The sequence below is a fragment of the Triturus cristatus genome, chromosome 6 (genome assembly GCF_964204655.1).
Source record: "Triturus cristatus chromosome 6, aTriCri1.1, whole genome shotgun sequence".
Lineage (NCBI taxonomy): Eukaryota > Metazoa > Chordata > Amphibia > Caudata > Salamandridae > Triturus > Triturus cristatus.
Window position 1 is genome coordinate 1,846,991,967 of NC_140589.1, and position 24,732 is coordinate 1,847,016,698.

Consider the following 24,732-nt stretch of genomic DNA (forward strand, 5'->3'; position numbering starts at 1 on the left):
TGACCATGGGATGACCTTGATGAATGTCCATTCAATGACCTATGAAGTGCTCATAATGGTCATGGGATTACCATGATGTCCATGAGATGAACCTGTTGACCTAGAGTTAACCACGATGATCATGAAACAGGCATGATGGTCATGGGATAAACACGTTGACCTAGAGCTAACCACGATGATCATGAAACAGTCATGATGGTCATGAGATAAACACGTTGACCTAGAGCTAACCACGATGATCATGAAACAGTCATGATGGTCATGGGATAAACACGTTGACCTAGAGCTAACCACGATGATCATGAAACAGTTATGATGGTCATGAGATAAACACGTTGACCTAGAGCTAACCACGATGATCATGAAACAGTCATGATGGTCATGAGATAAACATGTTGACCTAGAGTTAACCATGATGATCATGAAACAGCCACTATGGCCAAGTGATTAACCTGTTGACCTAGCGCTAGCCACAATGATCATGAAACAGTCATGATGGTCATGAGATAAACACGTTGACCTAGAGCTAACCACGATGATCATGAAACAGCCACTATGGCCATGTGAAGAACCTGTTGACCTAGAGCTAACCACGATGATCATGAAACATTCATGATGGTCATGAGATAAACACGTTGACTTCGAGTTAACCAGGATGATCGTGAAACAGCCACTATGGCCACGCAATGACCACAATGACAGTGAAATGATCATAGTAACTATAAAATGTAATCATGACCATGAGACGCCTCATTGACAAAAGATGATCGCGACGACTGCAAAATGATAACAATAGCTCTGAAACAACCAGCCGGCCATGCGATGGCCCTGAGGTTCATGAGACAGCCAGGAGTCACCATAAGAATGACATTCTGCTTTGGGGTGCCGTGAAGTTGAATCCACAATATCTGAAACCCTATACCCGGCTCTGTGAACTGCGTCATCTGGCAGATTAAGACGGTGCAGCATGTTCCCAGAATCCCTCCACATTTTTTTATCGTTCGACGTTATGGGCTGACTAGTGCGGCTTTCAAACTCCAATGGAATCACGGACGTCTGCGCCGCCCATGTGGCTAGATGCGCAGTATAGAAATTTACTCACAGGTGCCCATTCTCCACATACTTTAAAATTGATCTTCAGACATACTAAAGGCCTGTTTTGGATTAACAGAGCATCTATTCAATGCGGCCAAGCACCCAGGGAGAGTAATAAGGATTAGGGGCATTATGTATCAGGCCCAACCGCTGAGGTATGGTGGTCTCCAGAGGAAGAGCAATCACTGCATCTTCCGTCGCCATTAATAACACACGGACTGTTGTGTAAAGGTGAACTTGTAAACAATGAATTCACATGGATCCCTCTGGGATCGTAATTGGTTTACATGTTGGCGCGCAATTATTTATAAGAGAGATTAATTGATTGTAGCGAGGCCGACCAAGTCATGAATTATGTATGTATTTGTGGTGGGTGCTTGTAAAGTGCAAACCTAGTTATAAAGAAACAGCAACCTTATTAAGTGCTATAATAGGTGGAAGTAGCAAGTTTGCAGCTTTGTGTAGCTTGGTGTTATACAGAAAAATAAGTGAATAAATACCTAGAGGTGCTATTGAGATTGTCCATGTTTGGTTGGCCACAGGGTACATAACACTGTATTTTATTTTATTGCGACTCCATTTATACAGCGCTTACTACTCCTCCTGACACACAAAGCACTACAAGGTGAGTAGCATGCTACTCTGATACCCAAGTTCTTATCTTGCGTTACTCCCCTTCAAAATTTGAGAAGTTTATTTTCAAGCAGATTCTTCCATCGGCCTGTTCGAGGTGCTTATTTGATGACCTGTAAGCATTCGTCTTCAAATTAAGGTGCAACGACTTCTACATCTGGCCTTCTCTGGGGTCCGCTTCTTCGTATTCCACTGGTGTGTCAGGTCTGGGGGTAGAGAGAACGTAGGGGGGCCTTTTCCTGGTGGGTTCTCAGCTGGGACACCCATAGGGGAAGGACGCAGTGCTCTGTCCTCATGGTGAGTGCTGCGGCCACCGTGCATTGATGCCACAAGTCGCTTGTGGTCAGTTGGTTCCAAGTGGTACATGAGTCCCATACTTGTGGTGAGTGCTGCGGCCACCATGCATAGATGCCACAAGTGGCTTGTAGTCAGTCGGTTCCATGTGGTACATGAGTTGTATCCTCGTGGCAAGAGCTGTGGCCACCGTGCTTAGATGCCACAAGTGGCTTGTGGTCAGTCAGTTCCATGTGGACCATGAGTTCTATCCTCGTGGTGAGTGCTATGGCCACCGTGCATAGATGCCACAAGTGGCTTGTGGTTAGTCAGTTCCATGTGGACCATGAGTTCTATCCTCGTGGTGAGTGCTGCCGCTACCGTGCATTGATGTCACAAGTGGCTTGTAGAAAGTCAGTTCTGTGTGGTACATGAGTCCTATCCTCATGGCGAGGGCTTCGGCCACCTTGCATTGATGCCACAAGTGGATTGTGGTCAGTTGGTGCTGTGTGGTGTATGAGTTCTATCCTCGTGGCGAGTGCTGCGGCCACCGTGCATTGATGCCACAAGTGGCTTGTGATTAGTCGGTTCCCTGTGGTACATAAGTTCTTTCCTCATGGCGAGTGCTGCGGCCACCCTGCATTGATGCCACAAGTGGTTTGTGGTCAGTTGGTTCTCTTTGGTTCTGTCCTCCTGCCGAGTGCTGCGGCCACCGTGCATTGATACCACAAGTGGCTTGTGGTCAGTCAGTTCCATGTGGACCATGAGTTCTTTCCTTGTGGAGATTGCTGCGGCCACTGTGCATTGATGCCACAAGTGGCTTGTGGTGAGTCAGTTCTGCGGGGTACATCCTTGTGGCGAGTGCTGCTGCCACTGTGCATTGATGCCACAAGTGGCTTGTGATCAGTAGGTTTGTGTTGACCATGAGCTCTATCTTCATGGCGAGTGCTGCGTTGATGCCACAAGCGGCTTGTGATCAGTTGGCAGGGTATGGCCAGACGTGGGTCCCTTGCTCACTCTGCCACTGGATTCAAGCTAGCCTGGCTGAAGAGGGCTGTTAGCCCCGAAACCGGTCCTAGGAAGCTTGTTTCCGGTCCAGGGAAGACATGGCTTGGCAGTAGTTCGGGCTGGACTGTTCCCATGAGGCACAGGGTCAAGACTGATTTGCATATAGCTGTGTCTGAACTGGGGTGACAAAGTGAACTAAAGAATGATGATGGATTCAACCCAGATCTGTGACTGGGGGTGAGTGTTTGGAAAGTTTCAGCACTCCGTCCATCATCTCCTTGTGTTTGCTTTGTTTGCCCTAAGTTGGCAGGGTATGCCCCGACGTGGGTCCCTTGTTCACTTTGCCACTGGATTCAAGCTAGCCTAGCTGAAGAGGGCTGTTAGCCCGAAACCGGTTTCATTGATGCCACAAGTGGCTTGTGATCAGTCGGTTTGTGTGGACTATGAGTTCTATCCACGTGGCAAGTGCTGAGGCCACCATGCATTGATGCCACAAGTGGCTTGTGGTGAGTCAGTTCTGTGGGGTACATCCTTGTGGCGAGTGCTGCGGCCACTGTTCATTGATGCCAAAGGTGGCTTGTGATCAGTCGGTTCGTGTGGTCCATGAGTTCTATCCGCGTGACAACTGCTGCAGCCACCATGCATTGATGCCACAAGTGGCTTGTGATCAGTCTGTTCGTGTCGACCATGAGTTCTATCCTCGTGGCGAGTGATGTGGCCACCTTGCATTGATCAACGTGGGGGGTGGTATGCACTCCGTGTTTTTCGCTCATTTTTTAATCAGTAATGTTTTAAACATACTTTTGCTGTTGCGTGCAGAACTGGGATTTGCATTGCCCTGAATGCATCCAAATTTGAAACAATTGTGTGGGGAGCGCGTAGCCCGCGCTCCACTCCCAGACGCACTGCGTATTGAGGATACCAGATCCAACCAATTTTACTCCATTAAATCTTGCTCAACATTCATCCAGTTTTGTCCATAAAGTTTATCATGCGTTTTTCTTCTCCCATTTATCCACATATATCTCATCATGCATTTGGAATGCTTCTCATATTGACGTGTGCCCATCCAGGCCTCTTCGGAAATATGATCCAAATACAAAAGTAGTTCAGTGCAGCATTTCTTTATTCAGAACCCAATGCATTTCGGGCCAATTTCCAGCCCTTCGTCAGGGGTAACTAAAAGTCAACAATTGCAAAGATTATCATTAATATTTTGTGCCTTTTAAAAATCACATAAATCGTAATTTAATCTTGCGCGTGTAGCATTTTGTGCTCAAACCAACACTTCCCATTAAGTCAGATTAATTGAATTACTTGAATTTATCTAATGTTTGAACCCCATGTTCTACCACCTCAAGTCCCTCTCTTATATAAACACAATAGAGTATGGAGACTAAACCTCGTGTCATTATCAATTTTTCCTGCCACTTTCCTTCCTTTCTCCCAGCGGGTGCATGCCATTTAGATAAACCCTCGTATATTAAGTGAACAAAAATGTTGCGCGTTGCACGTTCTGCTTAAATCTAAATCCTGAAATCAAATTCAGTGCATACCTGCTTACACCATTTCGTTCTCCCTACTCGGTGTTCACCACCGGCTGATTAGTTCTCCTCGTATAACAATCACATAGTCACTGGCTGGGAGAAGAAAAACGCATGATAAACTTTATGGACAAAACTGGATGAATGTTGAGCAAGATTTAACCCCTTCCCTGCTCATGACGGAACCGTTCCGTCATGAGCCACGGTTGCCGTGTGCTCATGACGGAACGGTTCCGTCATGGCAATCCTGTCGGCGGCCGCTCCGCCTGCGCGGCGCTGTTTCCCCGCCTGTGCGGGGCGACAACGCAAATGGGCGGAGTCATGACGGAACCGTTCCGTCATGAGCACAGCTCAACTGTGGCTCATGACGGAGCGGCTCCGTCATGAGCACAGGCCCGCCGCGCTGCCCCCCCGCACCCCCCCGCGCCGCGGCGGAATTCCCGCCGCGGCGAAGGGGTTAATGGAGTAAAATTGGTTGGATCTGGTATCCTCAATACGCAGTGCGTCTGGGAGTGGAGCGCGGGCTACGCGCTCCCCACACAATTGTTTCACCTTGCATTGATGCCACAAGTGGCTTGTAGTCAGTCAGTTCTGTGTGGCACATGATGGGGTGGAGAACGATGGCCTTCTGCTCAGTCTGTGTGCCTGGCTGCCCTCTGGACGTTAGGCGTCATCTGGCACAGGCAACAGGTGATGCTGTGCCCTGTCACATTTCAAGTAGCACAGCGGCTAATCCACGAGGCTGGTGTCTGTTCTGCCCCTTCGTTGGATAGATCTGTGCCAAGGCCACGTCCTCCAGTGTTGAAGAACATCTGCTGAAACGCCAATCAGAGTCTGAAAGGCTTGTGGTCAGTTGTTTCCGTGTGGTACATGAGTTCTATCCTCGTGGCAAGTGCTATGGCCACCGTACATTGATGCCACAAGTGGCTTGTGGTTAGTCGGTTCCAAGTGGTACATGAGTCCCATAATTGTGGCGAGTGCTGTGGCAACCATGCATTGATGCCACAAGTGCCTTGTGGTCAGTCAGTTCTGTGTGGTACATGAGTTCTATCCTCGTGGTGAGTGCTGCAGCCACCGTGCATTGATACCACAAGTGACTAGTGGTCAGTCTGTTCCATGTGGTACATGAGTCCCATAATTGTGGCAAGTGCTGCGGCCACCGTGCATTGATGCCACAAGTGCCTTGTGGTCAGTCGGTTCCATGTGGTACATGAGTTCTATCCTCGTGGTGAGTGCAGCAGTCACCGTGCGTTGATACCACAAGTGCCTTGTGGTCAGTCGGTTCTGTGTGGTACATGAGTTCTGTCCTCGTGGTGAGTGCTGCAGCCACTGTGCATTGATACCACAAGTGACTAGTGGTCAGTCTGTTCCATGTGGTACATGAGTCCCATAATTGTGGCGAGTGCTGCGGCCACCGAGCATTGATGCCACAAGTGGCTAGTGGTCAGTCTGTTCCGTGTGGTACATGAGTCCCATAATTGGGGCGAGTGCTGCGGCCACCGTGCATTTATGTCCACAAGTGGCTTGTGGTCAGTTGGTTCTGTGTGGTACATCAGTTCTATCCTTGTGGTGAGTGCTGCGGCCACAGTGCAATGATGCCACAAGTGGCTTGTGGTCAGTCTGATCCATGTGGTACATGAGTCCCATAATTGTGGCGAGTGCTGTGGCCACCGTGCATTGATGCCACAAGTGGCTGGTGGTCAGTCGGTTCCATGTGGTACATGAGGGGATGGATTACGATGGCCTTCTACTTAGTATGGCAGCAGGGCTGCCCTCTGGATATTAGGCCTCATCTGGCACAGGCAACAGGTGATGCTGTGCCCTGTCACATTTCAAGTAGCACAGCGGCTAATCCACGAGGCCGGCATCCACCGTCTGTTCTGCCCCTTCGTTGGATGGATCTGTGCCAAGGCCACGTCCTCCAGTGTTGAAGAACATCTGCTGAAACGCCAATCAGAGTCTGAAAGGGTTCACTGACTGAAAGGGCAATGGACAGCCTGTGAATCACATATCCAGCTGGACAGAGCTTCCCCTCTGAATCTGGCCACGAGCATGCTTGGTAAGTAAAGGCAAGCAGGGCCCGTCCCTGGGCTGTGGGGGCCTTGAGGGGCCCGGGACCCCCATCACAATGCTTGCCCCCCCCTGCACCCACCCAGCCAGCCAGCCTGCAGAACTCCCAGGTCAAGAGATAGCTTTCTAAAGAAAGATGAGCTCATATGATCACTTCCTGCACTTCAGAACATGTTCAGAATGGGGGTCAAAGATAAAGGCCTCTCTGCCTCGTGAAGCAAACATCAAACCCTCCCCATCATTTCCAATTGATAAATGAAACTGTTTCTGCATGATCGTCTGCAAAAAAACATAGAGGGTAACCCTAATGCTGAACGAGTCACTGTAATGTATGCCTGGGTGAGATCACGTTTTACTTTTAAAGTGAGATTTCCTCTCTCTCTCTCATCAGTGGAGTCACAAAGTCTGGGGAAGAGATTTACTTTCCAGTGCAAAGGGTATCTTGTGTTGACAGATTTCCTTTTCTAGGCACAAACTGTGCTCGGAGCTCCTTTGCACTACTTTGCATCAACAGGGAGAGATTACACGAGTGGAACGTGGGCGTGGCACTGTAAAAACACCCATGTTTTTGGCTCAAAGCTCATTCTACTGAGATAGACACACTTGGGGGCATATTATCAAGGGCAGACGATAACATTATCGCCGCTTTAGCATCCGTTTTCAGGCGAAAAGAGGCAATCATTTTATCACTTTATTAACAAGGACACGCTAGCGCGTGTGTCCTTGCCTTATCGCCCGGTTTCCTATTGCCTCGCCTCGCACTGCTAATGAGATGCAAGGTAGGCGGGCCACTTTCAACGACATTATAAAATATCGCTAACGGTGCTTCGCTGTATTTACTTTGGAGCCCCGTCCTGTTTAGCGCTGATTTTTTTTGCGCTAACTGGGCCTTAACGCTGGAATTTAACGTCTCTTAAATTCCAGACTAAGGCACACCTAACATGGGGGGTGGTTTGTGTGGGTAAGACCACAGGCCCTATCATCAAGGATATCGCCGTTTTCCATGGAACACCGCTGGAAAACCAGCGATGTTCCATGGAAAACACCGCTATTTCTGGAAACTTATCGCCATTGCCCTATGCGTTGTTGATACAGCGATAGCATGGCGATAATTGCCAGCAATAGCCGGCGATAAATAAGTTCTCGCTAAGAGCGGCCAGCGATAATTATCGCTGCCGCTTGATAATATGCCCCTTGGCTTTATATTAAAAACACCCCTCCTGAGGCAGACGCGGAGTTGGACAATGATTTTATGTTTCCTATCAGTTCACACATTGCACTGTCTCTACTAGACTTCTTGGGCCCGATTCACAGAATTAACTTAAGACAAAATCCTAAACTTACTACTTTTGGTATTCACAGAATGCACTTACTACTTTTGGTATTCACAGAATGCACTTACTACTTTTGGTATTCACAGAATGGATTTACGACTACTAACTTTACGTCCGCACTCGGGCCGGAAATTCCGGCCCGGAGGCGGAGCTTCAGGCCCGGAGACGGGGCTTCCAGGCCGGAGGCGGAGCTTCTGGCCCGGAGGTGGGGATTCCGGCCAGTGGTGGAGATTTAGCCATGGCCAAAATCTCCACCTCTGGGCCGGAAGCTCCGCCTCCGGCCCGGAAGCCCCGCCTCCGGGCCGGGAGCTCTGCCTCCGGGCCGGAATTTCCGGCCCGAGTGCGGACGTAAAGTTAGTAGTCGTAAATCCATTCTGTGAATACCAAAAGTAGTAAGTGCATTCTGTGAATACCAAAAGCAGTAAGTGCATTCTTTGAATACCAAAAGCAGTAAGTGCATTCTGTGAATACCAAAATGGTAGTAAGTTTAGGATTTTGTCTTAAGTTAGTTCTGTGAATCGGGCCCCTTGTGTCTCTGCACCTCACCTTCCTTTCTTTCATTCACACTTCTCTCTCTCCCCCTTTCTCTCTGCCACTACCATCTTTACATGGCTGCCTTTGTATGCCTCTTCCCAGTCTGGTCCTATTTCTACCTTAATCCTGCCTCTACCTCGCTTCTCTCTAGTCTTTCCTCGCTATCTCTCCTCTTGCATGCCTCTACTCTCTCAAGCTCACCTCTCTTGTCACCTTATCCCTCTTTACACCTTACCCCCTCAGTGTACCCTGCTGCTCTCTTCTTTCTAAATTTCCTTCTCTTCATCTCCCACTACCTCACTCTAAAACCTCACCTGGCTCTGTACCGCTTTCTTTCCGGACTTCCTTTATGTACTTTTTTGTATCTTTCTTTCTGGGTACCTCACCAATCTCTCTTTAACTGACATCCTTCCCTACCTCACCTACACGGACATCATTAAGGGGTCACCAGGGGTTGCCGCTGCGACCCCTCGCTTGCCCTTTGGTACCCCTATCACTGCCTTTGCGACCCCTGGCCTCAGAGGTGGCAAATTCAGTGCCAGGTACACAAGGGCAGCTGGGGCTCCACTCTTTACCTTCTGTCAATTTTTTATTACACTAATAGTGAATAAATAAAATATATTATTCACTAATAGTGTAATAAAAATGGAATAGAATAAGCTGGAATATGCCCTTCCATGGCAGCTGAGGTAAGTAAAAAATGCTTTTAAATGTATGCTGTGTGAGTGCTTGCGGGTGAGAGTGTGTTTATGTGTGAGTGTGTATATGCGTGAATTTGTGTGTCTGTGGTAGGGCCATCCGATGGCATGGACACTGGTGGGGCTGGCTTGCCTGTTACTCCAAACAAGACGCTCTTTACTTTGTTTCTTGATTTCTTCTGTCTTGGTTCTCAAATCTCTTGTAATCTCTTGGTTTCTGTAATCTCTTTTAGTTTCTCTTGGTTTCAGTACCATCCTTAAAGACGCTTGAGTCCAGGTCCGCTCGTCGCCAAAATAATAATGTTGTACCCTACATATAGAGACTCTGGTAGCCATGTTGTATATTTCATGTCTTCTGTATTGGTTCCATGTCACGGTAGTATCAATCATAGTTCAGCCAGCTCTAGTCAGGTACTAGCCATGTACCAGCCCCACCAGGAGCAGCCTGCCTAGCTGCTCAGCCCTTCTCCAACGTTCATCACTCATCCACACAGGCACCCAGGCATTCCATGCATCACAGTCACACCAACAGTCCATCACCATCTCTCACTCTGGCTGAGCAGCTAGGAAGACCTAGGCTGATTACATATAAATGTAATACTTAGGAGATAACAGTATGTGTGTGTGAGTGAAAGTGAAGGTCAAAGAGGGTGTGATGTCGCTTCCGCTACCCCTGGCATTTCGGTGAATTGACACCCATGCTCACCTACCTCTCTCCTTCACCTCTCACTGCCCCTCCCTCCGCCCTCGGCTTCAGTCCTCTCACTGTACTGAACTCCTTACCTCTCAGTGCCTCTCCTGTCTCCACCCCGTCCTGCTTCTCTTACTCACAGATTCAGAGGTGGCTTTCTAGCCAGAAAGGTCTACAAAAACAAAGAACATGAAAAGACAAGGAATAGAAAGAGAATAAAGGATAAAAGTTCCATCAAACCAGATTTCGAGGATGGAATGGTGTCCATTATCAGATTGGTGCTTGGAGGTTCACTGTTGGAAAAGACTGCCATTTGTGAGAGGGGGGATTAAATCACGGTTTGAAGCACTACATGGATCTGGCCTATTTTACTAAGATGGATGAAACCACTAAGCATTCAAGTCATCCTTACTGTGTCTTTCCTACAAGTGGAGGAACAGCCATGGGTTGGACACTAAATTCCAAATTAAATATTGCAGGACAAAGAAAACCAGATTTCAAGAACAGTAAGAAATGGCTTCATCAATGCTCACTCATCAGTACTTCATCAATACTCGCTCATCAGTACTTCATCAATACTCACTCATCAGTACTTCATCAATACTTACTCATCAGTACTTCATCAATACTCGCTCAAGCTTTCTTGGGGTGCTATGTGGCTAGCAGCAGACGGGCAGTCAGACCATTCAGCTGTGTTTGCATTTCTGAAAGTTTAATATATCATCAGGGTTGTTGGCATCACACGTACTTGAATAAGCAGAAAATGGGTATCAAAGTGTGAGTTTTCCCTGAACCAGGGATCCAAACTATGCTTTGCTCATGACCCCAAAAATAAGTAAAATAGCATTAACAAGTGGTGCAAAAATATGTCTCGGCCCGGGGCCCAAAAGTCATTGGACTGGGCCATGCCTACTGGGCCATGCCTATGGGTGAGAGTGACCCAGAGACATGGCTGGGACAGTCCCAGGGTAAAGACTGCACCATTACTGGGTCAGGCACAACACAAGGTTGTGAGAATCATGACTGGGACAGGCTCAGGCTGGCACGGGCCCATGGCTGTGCCATGTCCAAGGGTTGGGCTGATCCAGACGCATGGGTGGGAAAGAGACTTGACTGTAGCAGACCCATGGTTGGGGCATGCTCACGACTGGAACAGGCCCACGGTTGGGACATGCTCACGACTGGAACAGGCCCACGGTTGGGACATACTCACGAATGGGACATGCCCACGGTTGGGACATGCTCACGAATGGGACAGGCCCACAGTTGGGACAGGCTCACGACTGGAACAGACCTACGGTTGGGACATGCTCACGACTGGGACAGGCCCACGGTTGGGACATGCTCACGACTGGGACAGGCCCACGGTTGGGACAAGCTCATGACTTGAACAGGCCCACGGTTGGGACATGCTCACGACTGGGACAGGCCCACGGAAGGACAGACCATTCCTCGTGCTGCAGGAACTCCATCATCTCTGCCTCTCTGCAAACCCTCACAGGACATGATGCCCTTTCTCTTAGGCGACCCCCCTCCACTTCAGGCATCAGAGAACACCCCCCACAGGGACAGACTGGGGGGCGAGGGGTGCTTAGATTAGCCCCACTACCTTCATCCAGGGTCGGGGCTCAAATAATGTGGCCCATGTTTGCAATTCTTTTTTTGTTGCAGTTTTATGCAGCACAAACTCAACCTGACGGTATTGGAGCGCTTTGCATAAGCACCAGTTATATCACACAAGGTCACACCCATTTTTAGGGTCAAGGAGATTAAGCGACTTGCCCAGAATCACCGGATCTTGAGTGACACTGAGACTCGAACCTGGTTTCCCAGTTCCAAACTTGGCCGTTCTGGTCGTAACGCCACTTCCTCTCCCCTACTGGGGCTATTTTTAAAGACTCGCTGTAAAACTGTTTTGCCATGTATGGGAAACTGCATGGATTTGAACTTGATGCAGCCAATGTTTGTGGTAATGTCTGGGATATCAACAGTTAACAAGCACTGACAAAGCCAATAGGTTTCACCTATGCGAAATCTGCTGGCTTTGTCAATTTTGTTTTTTTACATGTTGCACAGCCGTTGAGCTGCTGTGCAGCATGGCTTAAACTAAAAAAAAAGTACCATGATGCAGCCAGCACTGACCGCGGCTGTGCAACATGTTAAAAAAATAAACAGCATGGGGGTTTTAGGGGTTGGGAATCAACTAAGTGGACAGCAGGAGAAGGGCGAGGTGGGAAAAAAATTGATGGAGGGCGAAGATGGTGAGGAGTTGCTTATCGAACGGGACGAGTGTCGGGGGATTTGGGTGAAAACAGGCAGCGGGAGGTGACATGGGGGAGGGTGACACTATGGAGGAGGGGGAGGCTGGCACCGCAGAGTACGGGAAGGATAACTTCACAGAGTGCAGGAGGAGGCAGGGTTGAAGGGGAAGGACTAAAAAACATGACTCTCACAGTGCATGCCGGTAAGTAAAAAAAAAAAAGAGTACCTTCTGGTAAGTGAAAGGACACTTTCCACAGGAAGCAGTACTTGGTCTATGCTCCGAGGCAGGGAGCAAAGACCCAGAAAACTCCAAAGCCCAAGAGACAGGTGGACAGCAGGAGGAGCAGCTGACCAATGGGAAGCAGGAAAACAACAGAGCTGTGGGAGCCAACCAATGGTAAGTAAAAGTAAGTAATTGGCTTTTTTTTCCAAGGACAATAGCTTTCGCTGACCGCGCATGCACTCTATAGGAGAAACCTAAAAACAGCCCATCAGACCATAAAACAGACTTACAAACAGACACAAAACGGGCTCACACACTGACCTATCAGACGGGTCCCTCAGGCACTGCCTCGTTGCCCCAGAGACCAGACAGGCTCTGCCTTGCTCTCCTCACACAATCTCTCTCTTTCCACCAATCCAATCTCTCTGTTCTTATCCCCTCTCTCTGGTCGCTTGCTCTCTACACTCTGCCTCTCTTTCTTTCTCTCTCGTTGGAAGCTCTCCCCCCCTCCACCCCCTGCTGCAATTAACCCCGGGAGCTCCAGAAAGTGACAGAGGCATCAGGAGCAGCCCTGGTGTTCAAAGCAGCCCCACAGGGCTCCAGACAACCAGGGAAATGCCCGGTGGAATGAAGGGCCTGTCCAGCCCTGCTTCCCACTCAAGGTCCCCCCATGGCGCCAAGGCATGGAGCTCTGCTCCTCCCCACCCGAGCCCCACTTAGTGCCTGAAGACTGAGATAGTGTGCGCCCTGAAGCGCTGCTCGTTCAGAAACAGCTATAACCTGATTAAATGGCGTCAGAGCTGTGTTTTAATTAGTGAATTCCAAGGGGATGGGGACCGAGTGATAAAAATAACACTCTCCCTTCAGCAGAGAGGGCTCCGGTGTGTTCAGCTGTGATAGGAAAGATTCACTTTCAATGATTAGGTAACGACTGCCCCAGCCCGGGTGGGGACCAAGGGAGTTATTGATAAGAGAAGGGAGGACCGCAGCCATGTAAAAACATGACACCGCGAGCCCGCAAGGGAGCATGGTAGGTTAATGCCTTTGCGGCAGTGATGAGGTGCGGAAATCCCTAATGATAACTCGGATTTTTATAATTCCAAGGGGGGTAAAAGGCGTGTTATCCAGGGTACCAGTGAGAGAGTCACCCAGCCTGTTATTCAGCAAGCCTGGGTGAACCTTGCAGGGTAGAGCTGCACAGAGTATGACACTTGGGGGTATATTCACAAGAACGTGTGATAACAACCGCAACAGTAGCTCAATGCAACGCTCAACATCGCAGCCTATCGCGGGAAAATAACCCTGTGTCAACGTGGAATTCACAACAAGGCAGCCCCATGCGATAGTTTGCCGAAACCACTGCCAATGCCCGCGATACAAACACCTCGACTGAGATAAAAACCCCAACGCGAAAAAACCTGTGATGGGCCAAAGCGTGATAAGAAAACAGTGACAACCAGCACGAGGGCAGCAATACTCACGCGCAATGTGGGAAAAAGCACAAGAACAGCATACGGAAAATGCCACAGAACAAAACACATCAACAGCGGAGTACCACGGATGCACCCTGACCGACCGCAGGGGACAACATGTACACCACAACATCCAAGCACTGTGGAAGAACAGAACCGACAGGCACACCGCATGAAAGAGACCAGTGGCAGACATATCGGAGCAGCAGGAGCGACTTACCCACCGTGCAGCATACGCACATAAGCAGAAGTGCACCTCGACATTGACAACATCCCGGTACAAACAGCAACCTCTCCACAACTGAACACAGGACACAACTGGATCCGCAAATGTGCACAAGCTGGCAAATCACATCTGAAACCACAGGAAAATGTAACATGACAATGTACAACTACAACCTGTAACCTGCAAATATGTTTTAATCACACATGCAGTGCAATTAGACATCTTCTACTGTTCCATGATTGCCATGGATGGCCACAATGTGACGTGCTCATGAGAAGTAAGTGTCAATGATGGAGTTCCTACGGGCCATTCCTGCCGCATCTGCAGTGCGATGTGGGCCACCTGCCCTATCATCACCATCATCGTCCGGTACCTCTGGAACTGGGATCCATGGGGCATTGGTGCGAACACAGATGTTGTGCAACACACAACATGCAACGATCATCTTGCACACGATGTCCTGGCTGTACAGGAGCTTTCCACCTGTGCCGTCCAGGCACCTGAAACGTGACTTCAACACTCCAAATGTGTGTTCAACGATGCCCCTGGTGCGTATGTGGGCTGCATTGTACTGCCTCTGGGCGGGTGTGTTCGGGTCTCGGAGGGGTGTCATCATCCAAGGGCAGAGTGCATATCCTTAATCACCTGTGACAGTTCAGGGAGAAAAGAGTCAATACTTGGTCGGCAGGATGTGATGGCAGGCCCACTAATCCAGTGACACCTGTGCTGGCTGTGTGTGGGGTGAGTGTAAGCCAGCCCTCAGGAGTAGCTGGTGCTGGCAACAGCTCCAACAGTCATCAGGCCCTCAGAAATGCAATGTCAGTACAACAAGGGGGAATGACTCGAGTCACACAGGGCTAGTGGCCCCGGATGCACAGCGGCCGACACGGGCCTACCACCACGGGACGCTGACCTGCGGCAGACTGGGGTAGGGTCATGAGGGCAGAGCAGGGCCTCACATGTGTCATGGGTGCCTTCTGCGGAGTGTCTCGGGGGAGAATGGGAGGCCTACCCCAGGGCATGATGCAGAGGGCACATGCCAGCTGTGTCGGGCAACATGGCGGATATGAATGACACAGACCCAGGCCAGACACCAAGTCCATACCTGTCCGTTGCTGATGACAACCCCCAGGCCACAGGCTCAGACACCAACGATGTACCGCCGGAGGATGACAGTCACTCATGGTGCACAGGGTTAGTGGCACCAAGTGTCGCAGGCCTGTGATATGGGATTATGCCTCACTGATCGAAGGGAGTCGTGTGCTGTGGCCGCTGCCACGGACTTGGGGTCACTGCCACCCAGGACTCAGGACACTGTTCCACATGTGGGACCTACTGGGCCAAAGAGGACGCGGGTGGAGCATGTAAATTAGTAAGGAGTGATGTGGACCAGCGTCGGGGGGCCAGCGATGGTCTATGGAGGCTGCAGAGGTCATGCGACTGGGGCTTGGTGCTTGCACCGGCACGTGTTGGGCCCTCTTTGACACACGATGTGTCGGCAGGTGAGCAGTGCGGCACTGGGGTGAGCAGGCCTGGTCTGTGCATCGGCGTCCTGGGGTGCAGCAGGCGCACAGGGTCGCAGGCCCCGCTGCTCACGGCATCGGCCTCGTGGCAGGCCGCACAGCACCACACTGTCAGTGACAATTGCCTTCCCGGGAGTGGACCACGCCCTGTGCAACGGGGTTTGTCACCGTACCCCTGCGCAGCCTTGTTGTACTCAGGGCCAACACACTACGCTCACGCACACAGGGGGGGATGCAGCGTGCGACACTTCTGCTATCTGTCCCACGGCCTGGGGTGATATGGTTGCATCCACTGCTCACGACTCTCCAGTCACCAGCAGTTGTGGTCTGCATGGACAGATCAGTTGTTTGCATTCCCATGTCTGTCCTGCACATCCACACCTCACTTCTCGTTGTGTACATTCACACTCACGGGTAACTTGCATCCTCGCACATGGCTGCATTCTGCATCTCCACACATTCAGCTGTTGTGTGGCTGTGGTGCCATGAAATGTCTATATTGGGTGCAGGGGTAGCCCAGGATGACCATGGAGTGGTGTAGTCATGTCTGGTAGGTGGTCGTGTAGTTTGACATGTTGTATGTGGTTTGGTCACATGTGCATTCCCACAGTTGTGCGTTGTGTGTTGGTGGCTTTGGGGTGTGTGATGTGTTGATTTGGCACTTACCAATGAGCAGTCCCGTTCCATATGTGCCATCCTGGAAGAGCTGGTTGATGATGGACTGTCGGAAGATGAAGGAATCATGCACACTGCCTGGGTAGTTGGCGAGGACATTGGTGAAGAGTCCCTGGTGGTCCACTGTTGCCTGCACATTGATGGAATGCTGATGCTTTCTGTTGCGTTAGTGGTGTGCAGAATCCGTAGGGGGCACAAGTGGGACATGTGTGCAGTCGATTGCCCCCAACACGGCCGGAAATACGGCTATGGCGTAGAAGCCTTGCTTTGTCTCCAGCTGTTCCTGCGCAGTGTTGGGAAAGTGAAGGTACTAGGGTATGAAGCTGAGGATGGCATCCAGGACAGGTGTGATGAACTTTGATAGGGCTGGCTGTGAGACCCCTCCGACTCTGGCAATTGTTGGTTGGAAGGTACCAGAGGCCAACAGGTGCAGCACAGCCAGCAGCTTTGTCTGCGGAGGGATGTTGCTTCTCCGCTGTGTTGGGACCGTCAGCCTGTGGGCGATGTGGGTCATAATGCGGATGATGGTTGCCCTTTTGAGCCTGTAGTGGGCAATGACTTCCTCGGGCATTAGGTCTGTGAGACTGGTGCGTTTTTGGTAGGTCCGCTGTCTTACTCTGCGCTGCCTCACTGGTGGTCTGGGGGGGGGGGTCGGGTCCATGTCCTGGGGGGATGGCGGTCCTGGCGGTGGTGGCGGTGGGTGTTGTGGCCCTGTCGGGGCTCCGAGCTGCATGATGAGTAGCTCCATGGCTTTGTTTGTTCTTCGGGTGTGGCTGTGTGTGGGGCTCCATTGCCTACTGCAGGTAGTCGTCCGTCTTTACACCTGCTTGAGGCAGTTGTTAAATACCTGCAGCTACCGTGGCTTATCGCCTTTTTTTGGTTCGCTTCGCAGATCTGTCAGTTCGTTGTGAAAGTGGTGTTGTGGTTTTTTCGTGTGTTTTTACACGGGAACTCCTACTCTGCATCTCATTCTGGTTAGTTGGTGGTGTCCGCCGTGGTGATAAATTTTGGGGCAGTTATCGCAGGAATACTGGTGATGTCTGCTGTTTGCACCAGCTTGTGAATGGGGTGTTAGATCTATCTCCACTTTTGATGCATTCAGGTGGAGATAAATCGGAGATGACTCCTTGTGAATATGCCCCATGGTGTTGTAATTGTATCTAGAGAGCGCTTACACCCCTGTCAGGCATTGCAGCGTGTTATGGCGGGTAGCATGCTACTCCGTAACCCAAAGTTAGTGGTTAATCAGTGGTTATGAATTATTGGAGTAAATCGTTTAGTTACTAGGGTAGTCTTATGCTCTTAGGTAACTCTGAAGCATTTCCTCCAGTTTCTAGTGGTGGGTTGGTGAACATGAGTCAGGTGACTCATGTGTAATCATTAGAGTGATCTCAGGCTAGAGGAGCAATGGTTATTGATGGTCATTCCTGACACCATCATGATACCCCTGCCCCTGGCAGAGGGGCCTGGACTTCAGGCTGGAGCCCAAACAACAGCAAACTATTCTCAATGTCCGTCCACGACTTAAAACAGATCTACCAATAACACAGGTATCAATGGCCTCCCACATCCACCAGTGGAATCAAAGCCCGTGTTTCACAGTGGTGACGTTTTAATGTGATTTGTATAAAAAGCACTGGCAAAGCCAAGAGGTCTGACCTTATTTTATAAATGGAAGTGATTCTTCATTGATTGGTGAATGTTTGTGCGTGTGTGGATGGGTGAGTGGAAGAATGTGAGAATAAGTCACGGAGTGGGTGGATGAGTGAGTGAAAGGACTGATGACTATTTGAGAGACTGAGGGCCATATGTAGGTAAATTACATTTACCGATTCTTAAATACCGAATTTTACCGATTCGGTATTTATGAATCGGTAAATGTAATGTAGGTAAATTATTACCGATTCGGTAAATGTCGGTATTTTAGAATCGGTATTTACCGAATCGGTAATGGCAACTGGCTTCCCATTCATTCCTATGGGCCTGGAGGCCCATAGGAATGAATGGGAAGCCAGTTGCCATTACCGAATCGGTAAATACCGAATCGGTAAATACCGAATCGGTAATGGGGGAGGCATCATCATGGGTGGCAGGGTGTCACATTGACACCCTGTTGCACCCCTGATTCGTCCATGTGTGCACATGTGGCGCACATACATGCACTAAGGGCATGTATGTCTGCCACATTGCACACTTCAAATTGCACAAAAATGCTTTTTTACAGCTAATCGTCATTTACCACCAACTTTTAGTGGGTGGTAAATAACAAATCCCCACACCAACGAGACACTCCCCCTACATATCATTTCAGGATTCAGTATTTACCGAATCGGTAAAATTACCGATTCGGTAATTTTACCGATTCGGTAAATTACCGAATCCTGAAATATGCCCCCTACATACCAAAAGCCTAAATACCGGTCAGTAACGGGATATTTACCGAAAATCGGCCGTTACCGACTGGTATTTGGCTTCCTACATATGGCCCTGAGTGCTTGGAATGATGAATGGATGATGTACAGATGGATGAATGAAGACGAGCATGTGCACAGATGGTTAAATGGATGAGTGAATCTATAGATGTGTAAATCGCTGGGCGAGTGCATGAATGAAATTATTTATGAATAAGTGAGTGGATAATGTCTATCTACTCTCTGTCTGTCACTGAACCCCATGCATCAAGAATCATAATTACAGTCAGTGACTGGGTGATGAATGTGAGCAGACCTAAAAAGTCCATCAAGAAAACCCAACATAAAATGCAACAAGGTACCTACAAAACAAGACAACTGTGTAAAGAACATAGAGCACAAAATATGTGGAACAAGGCCAGTCAGCCGATAAAACATGCAGCATGAGAACTATGCAAGGGAATAAAAAGTGGCACAAACCAACTTTTCCAACATCACATGGCAATGGTTCTGGAACAGAGGAAAGGAGAAAGGAGACAATTGGGATCAACAACAATGCAAACAATAAAATGTAGGGCAGGGTAGGGAGAGGAAGCCGTCCCTACACCTGGGGCCCATGTGCTGGTGCTTGAAGGCTACTTTGACCTTAGTGATGGACATGTCAGTGACGTGCATGGCAGCAACCTTATGGGAATGCAGGCTGTGCAATCTAACTTCAAAGAAGCAGTGTATGTACAACACAGGCAGCAGCAATGCAGGATTCCCTCACTCACACAGAACCGTAACAGCACAAATATAAGCACAGCAAGCTTCCCTCACATACACAGAACAGTTACAACACAGGCAGCAGCAGGGCAAGCTTCCCTCACTCACACAGAACCATAACAACATAGATATAAGCACAGCAAGCTTCCCTCACATACCCATTGAACAGTTACAACACAGGCAGCAGCAGTGCAAGCTTCCCTCACTCACACAGAACTGTAACAGCACAGATATAAGCACTGCAAGTTTCCCTCACATACACAGAACAGTTACAACACAGGTAGCAGCAGTGCAAGCTTCCCTCACTCACACAGAACCATAATAGCACAGATATAAGCACTGCAAGCTTACCTCACAAATGCAGAACAGTTACACACAGGCAGCAGCAGTGCAAGCTTCCCTCACTAACACAGTACAGTAACAGGACATATATAAGCACTGCAAGCTTGCTTCACGTTTGCAGAACAGTTACACACAGGCAGCAGCAGTGCAAGCTTTGTCACTAACACAGAACAGTAACAGGACATATATAAGCACTGCAAGCTTGCTTCACGTTTGCAGAACAGTTACACACACGCAGCAGCAGTGCAAGCTTCCTTCACTAACACAGAACAGTAACAGGACATATATAAGCACTGCAAGCTTGCTTCACGTTTGCAGAACAGTTACACATAGGCAGCAGAAGTGCAAGCTTCCTTCACTAACACAGAACAGTAACAGCACAGATAGAAGCACTGCAAGCTTGCTTCACGTTTGCAGAACAGTTACACACAGGCAGCAGCAGTGCAAGCTTCCCTCACTAACACAGAACAGTAACAGCACAGATAGAAGCACTGCAAGCTTGCTTCACGTTTGCAGAACAGGCACACACAGGCAGCAGCAGTGCAAGCTTCCCTCACTAACACAGAACAGTAGCCCCAGCTCCGCCCCAAACCCCCTCTCCCAAAGAAAAAGAACAAAAGCTTGCTGAGCCTAGTGCCCGAGTCCTGGGATGTTTTCACACCCCTTAATGGGCGTCAGCAGTTCAAAGCCAATGAAAACGAGCTGTTTACAGTGGTTTTCCACTCGTTTTCCCTGCCACCATGTAATATGGGCTCCTCACAGGGTGACTGTGCGAAGGAAGCTGATATTGTGTATCACACAGGGGCACCGTGTGTGTTGGCAGCTCTGCAATCACTCAGATCACCTCACACTACTGTCAATGTCTGGAGTATGTTCCCACCCGCACCATCAGAAAACAGTGGTCCTCTGCCCCCCCCTTGGCTATTCACCTCGCCTCCAACCAAGGGCTACTACCCGCCACTGCCCGTTGGCACCCACATGGAGTTATACCTTTGGCCTTCATCGACCCACCCCGACTGATGATCAGTGCTCAGAGTAGGAGATACTACAGGGTGATTTCCACCCTTCATTAGCCCCAGCTCTGAGCACCAATCTCCGGCAATCAGCTCCAACCATGAAACACCTGCATCCCAGGGAGGCCTCAAGAGGATGTTTGTGTCTACTGCTGCATCTAACACAGCTGTCTGGGAGGCCGGCCTGTATCAAAGAAGAGTCTTTAGTCGCACACCTCAGCCAAGCGATAAGGGGCACTCTGCTGTCATTGCGAGATCGTCGCTGATTCGGAGTATCAGCTCAGCTGATTCCTGTTTGCCCTCTGCGAGAAGGGAATTCCAGCTTGTGACCAAGACGGGCACCTACATACCTTGCCTTCAGGTAATGGGGGGGTTAGATCATGAAACAGGGGATTCTTGGAAGAAGACCCACCCTAGGCAACTAGGTTAGGGAACGCATAGTAGGAGTACACTGCACCCAGTACTTACATGCCAGCATATATACACTGTTTTAGAATGATGGTGGAATTTTTTCATTTCATACAATGTTGGCCGTTCCATATTGGGGTTGGGTTCAGGCCCTGCGGCTAGGGCCCGCTGCGTAGAGCTGAAGGCCGTGTACAGTGTTGGCCGTTCCATATGGGGGTTGGGTTCAGGCCCTGCGGCTAGCCCCGCTGCGTACAGCTGAAGGCCGTGTACAGTGTTGGCTGTTCCATATGGGGGTTGGGTTCAGGCCCGGTGGCTAGGGCCTGCTGCGTACAGCTGAAGGTCGTGTACAGTTGTGGCCCTTCCATATGGTGGTTGGGTTCAGGCCCTGCGGCTAGGGCCCGCTGCGTACAGCTGAAGGCCGTGTACAGTGTTGGCCATTCCATATAGGGGTTGGGTTAAGGCCCGGTGGCTAGGGCCTGCTGCGTACAACTGAAGGCCGTGTACAGTGTTGGCCGTTCCATATGGGGGTTGGGTTCAGGCCCGGTGGCTAGGGCGCGCTGCGTACAGCTGAAGGCCGTGTACAGTGTTGGCCGTTCCATATGGGGGTTGGGAACGCATAGTAGGAGTACACTGCACCCAGTACTTACATGCCAGCATATATACACTGTTTTAGAATGATGGTGGAATTTTTTCATTTCATACAATGTTGGCCGTTCCATATTGGGGTTGGGTTCAGGCCCTGCGGCTAGGGCCCGCTGCGTACAGCTGAAGGCCGTGTACAGTGTTGGCCGTTCCATATGGGGGTTGGGTTCAGGCCCTGCGGCTAGGGCTCGCTGCATACAGCTGAAGGCCGTGTACAGTGTTGGCTGTTCCATATGGGGGTTGGGTTCAGGCCCGGTGGCTAGGGCCTGCTGCGTACAGCTGAAGGTCGTGTACAGTTGTGGCCCTTCCATATAGGGGTTGGGTTCAAGCCCGGTGGCTAGGGCCTGCTGCGTACAGCTGAAGACCGTGTACAGTGTTGGCCATTCCATATAGGGGTTGGGTTCAGGCCCGGTGGCTAGGGCCTGCTGCGTACAGCTGATGGCCGTGTACAGTGTTGGCCGTTCCATATGGGGGTTGGGTTCAGGCCCGGTGGCTAGGGCGCGCTGCGTACAGCTGAAGGCCGTGTACAGTGTTGGCCGTTCCATATGGGGGTTGGGAACGCATAGTAGGAGTACACTGCACCCAGTACTTACATGCCAGCATATATACACTGTTTTAGAATGATGGTGGAATTTTTTCATTTCATACAATGTTGGCTGTTCCATATGGGGGTTGGGTTCAGGCCCTGCGGCTAGGGCCCGCTGCGTACAGCTGAAGGCCGTGTACAGTGTTGGCCATTCCATATGGGGGTTGGGTTCAGGCCCTGCGGCTAGGGCCCGCTGCGTACAGCTGAAGGCCGTGTACAGTGTTGGCCATTCCATATGGGGGTTGGGTTCAGGCCCTGCGGCTAGGGCCCGCTGCGTACAGCTGAAGGCCGTGTACAGTGTTGGCCCTTCCATATGGGGGTTGGGTTCAGGCCCTGCGGCTAGGGCCCACTGCGTACAGCTAAAGGCCTTGTACAGTGTTGGCCGTTCCATATGGGGGTTGGGTTCAGGCCCTGCGGCTAGCCCCGCTGCGTACAGCTGAAGGCTGTATACATTGTTGGCTGCTCCATGCGGGGGTTGGGTTCAGGCCCTGCGGCTAGGCCCGCTGCGTACAGCAGGAGGCTGTGTACAGTGGGGGTTGGAAACCCTCACTGCATACATTTCTAGGGGCAGGGAAGTTGGCCAACCTGTGGAAGGTTGAGCAACCGTGCGCAACGGGGATTGCTCGCTCTATGGGTGGGTGGGTGTTGGCCCTCCCCCCCACATTGTTGGGTACAGGTCTGCTGCCAACCCCCACTGCGCACAGCCATAAATATAATTGGTTTGCAAAAAGTACCTATACTGCACTTTTGACATTTAGGGACGGACATGACAAACAAGAGAAAAATATCTATTTTTGTAGCAATATTACTCGTTCTAAAAAGAATTGTTGGTTGCTTTTTAAAACTATTTTTAAGTGTTATGTAACTTTTCTTTTTTGGTGGAATAAAACCAAAAATAGCTGTAAAACAGGGTGTCCGAACTTGCGAAGATGAATAAAAAATTGACTACTTTTTTCAGGTGGTCTGATGTCCTCCTGCGTGCCTCTTTGGAGCAGTGCACGCGGCCCACCGAGAGACAGCTGTTGTCGAAGTCCTGCTCTGTGAAGCATGGCTCAGGGTCCAGCTGCGGGGCTGCTAGGACATCCGGCGGAAGTGCACAGCGGTGGACGTGTCACCTAATGCTGCTGTCCTTCATGTCAGCAGCGTTAATTCATTCTTCTGAGGTCAACGACAAAAGTGCTACTGTGTATGTACTAGCAGCACCTTAGCAGAGCACAAGAAGGGTGTCATGGACACCCCTTAAAGAGCTGTGCTTCTGTGAACTATGGAGGGGGGGGGTATTAATTTAATAGCCTAGGGAGGCTGTCTCACTGAGCAACCCAAGGATTGGCACGAGAATGCTCCTAGACACTCACCCAGCTCTCAGTTAGGCACTAACTGCACACAAGGCAGACCACCAACAAGGGGCACCCAGAAAGTGCCTGGGTGGGGGCTGGTGGAAGCGAGAGCTGTGTGTTCCTGCTTTTTGAGCACACACATATTACAGAAAGGGCCACAGATGCTTGCACGTCCTCCTCTGTAATGTCCACCACATGATGCACGAGGTCAGGGAGAGATTCTGGTATTTGCATCGGGCTGTGACCCAGGCAGAGGCGGGCCTTTGCCCCTGCACCCTATCACTGATGCAGGTGCATGGACAACTAAGCTACTGAGAGGGGCATTGCCTGGGTGAAGTCCTTCATTAGTAAAAAAGTAGGTGCCAGGGCCCTTCTCGAAAAGCCACTGCAGCCTGCCCCGCCCATTGCCCCTGCCAGCACTGCCAATAACAGTACCAACACAACTACTAAACATCGCAATCTATTTGTGTGACAATTAGGATTATTCCAGGGCACCCGAGGCAATAATAATAGCAAAAGCAGCATATTCATTTTTAATGTGTATTAAGTTAATAAACACAGTTCTTTCTCTCATCTCAAAATTAGACAGTCAATGCCACCATCTGGTGGACTGTCACTAGAGCCGGTGCTGACATTCAAGTGACGGTGCTGAGCTCAGGAAACCACCGGTTCAAATTAAGCACTGCCTGGGTGTCACCTAGAAAGTGGTCGTAGTGCAGCCTGGCCTAGAGGACTCAGAGTTACTACCCCAGACGTTCCAGAGTGCCACACTGCCCCAGAGCCGGTCGTAGTGCAGCCTGGCCTTTAGGACTCTACCCCAGACGTTCCAGAGCGCCACATTGCCCCAGAGCCGATCGTAGTGCAGCCTTGCCTAGAGGACTCAGAGTTACTACCCCAGACGTGCAGAGCGCCACACTGCCCCAGAGCCGGTCCTAGTGCAGCCTGGCCTAGAGGACTCAGAGTTACT

General features: G+C 50.2%; 1 protein-coding gene across 4 annotated transcripts in view; it reads right to left on the reverse strand.

Annotated features, from left to right (window-relative positions):
- Positions 1 to 24,732, reverse strand: part of FNDC4 (fibronectin type III domain containing 4) — a 677,214-nt gene that overhangs the window by 496,388 nt on the left and 156,094 nt on the right. Inside the window, exon 2 of one of the 4 annotated variants that reach the window (XM_085613312.1) lies at positions 9,973 to 10,052. The exons of the other annotated variants lie outside the window; for them this stretch is intronic. The gene's annotated coding sequence lies outside the window, so the exon portion shown is untranslated. The remainder of the gene's footprint in view (positions 1 to 9,972; positions 10,053 to 24,732) is intronic. 4 annotated transcript variants of the gene reach the window in all.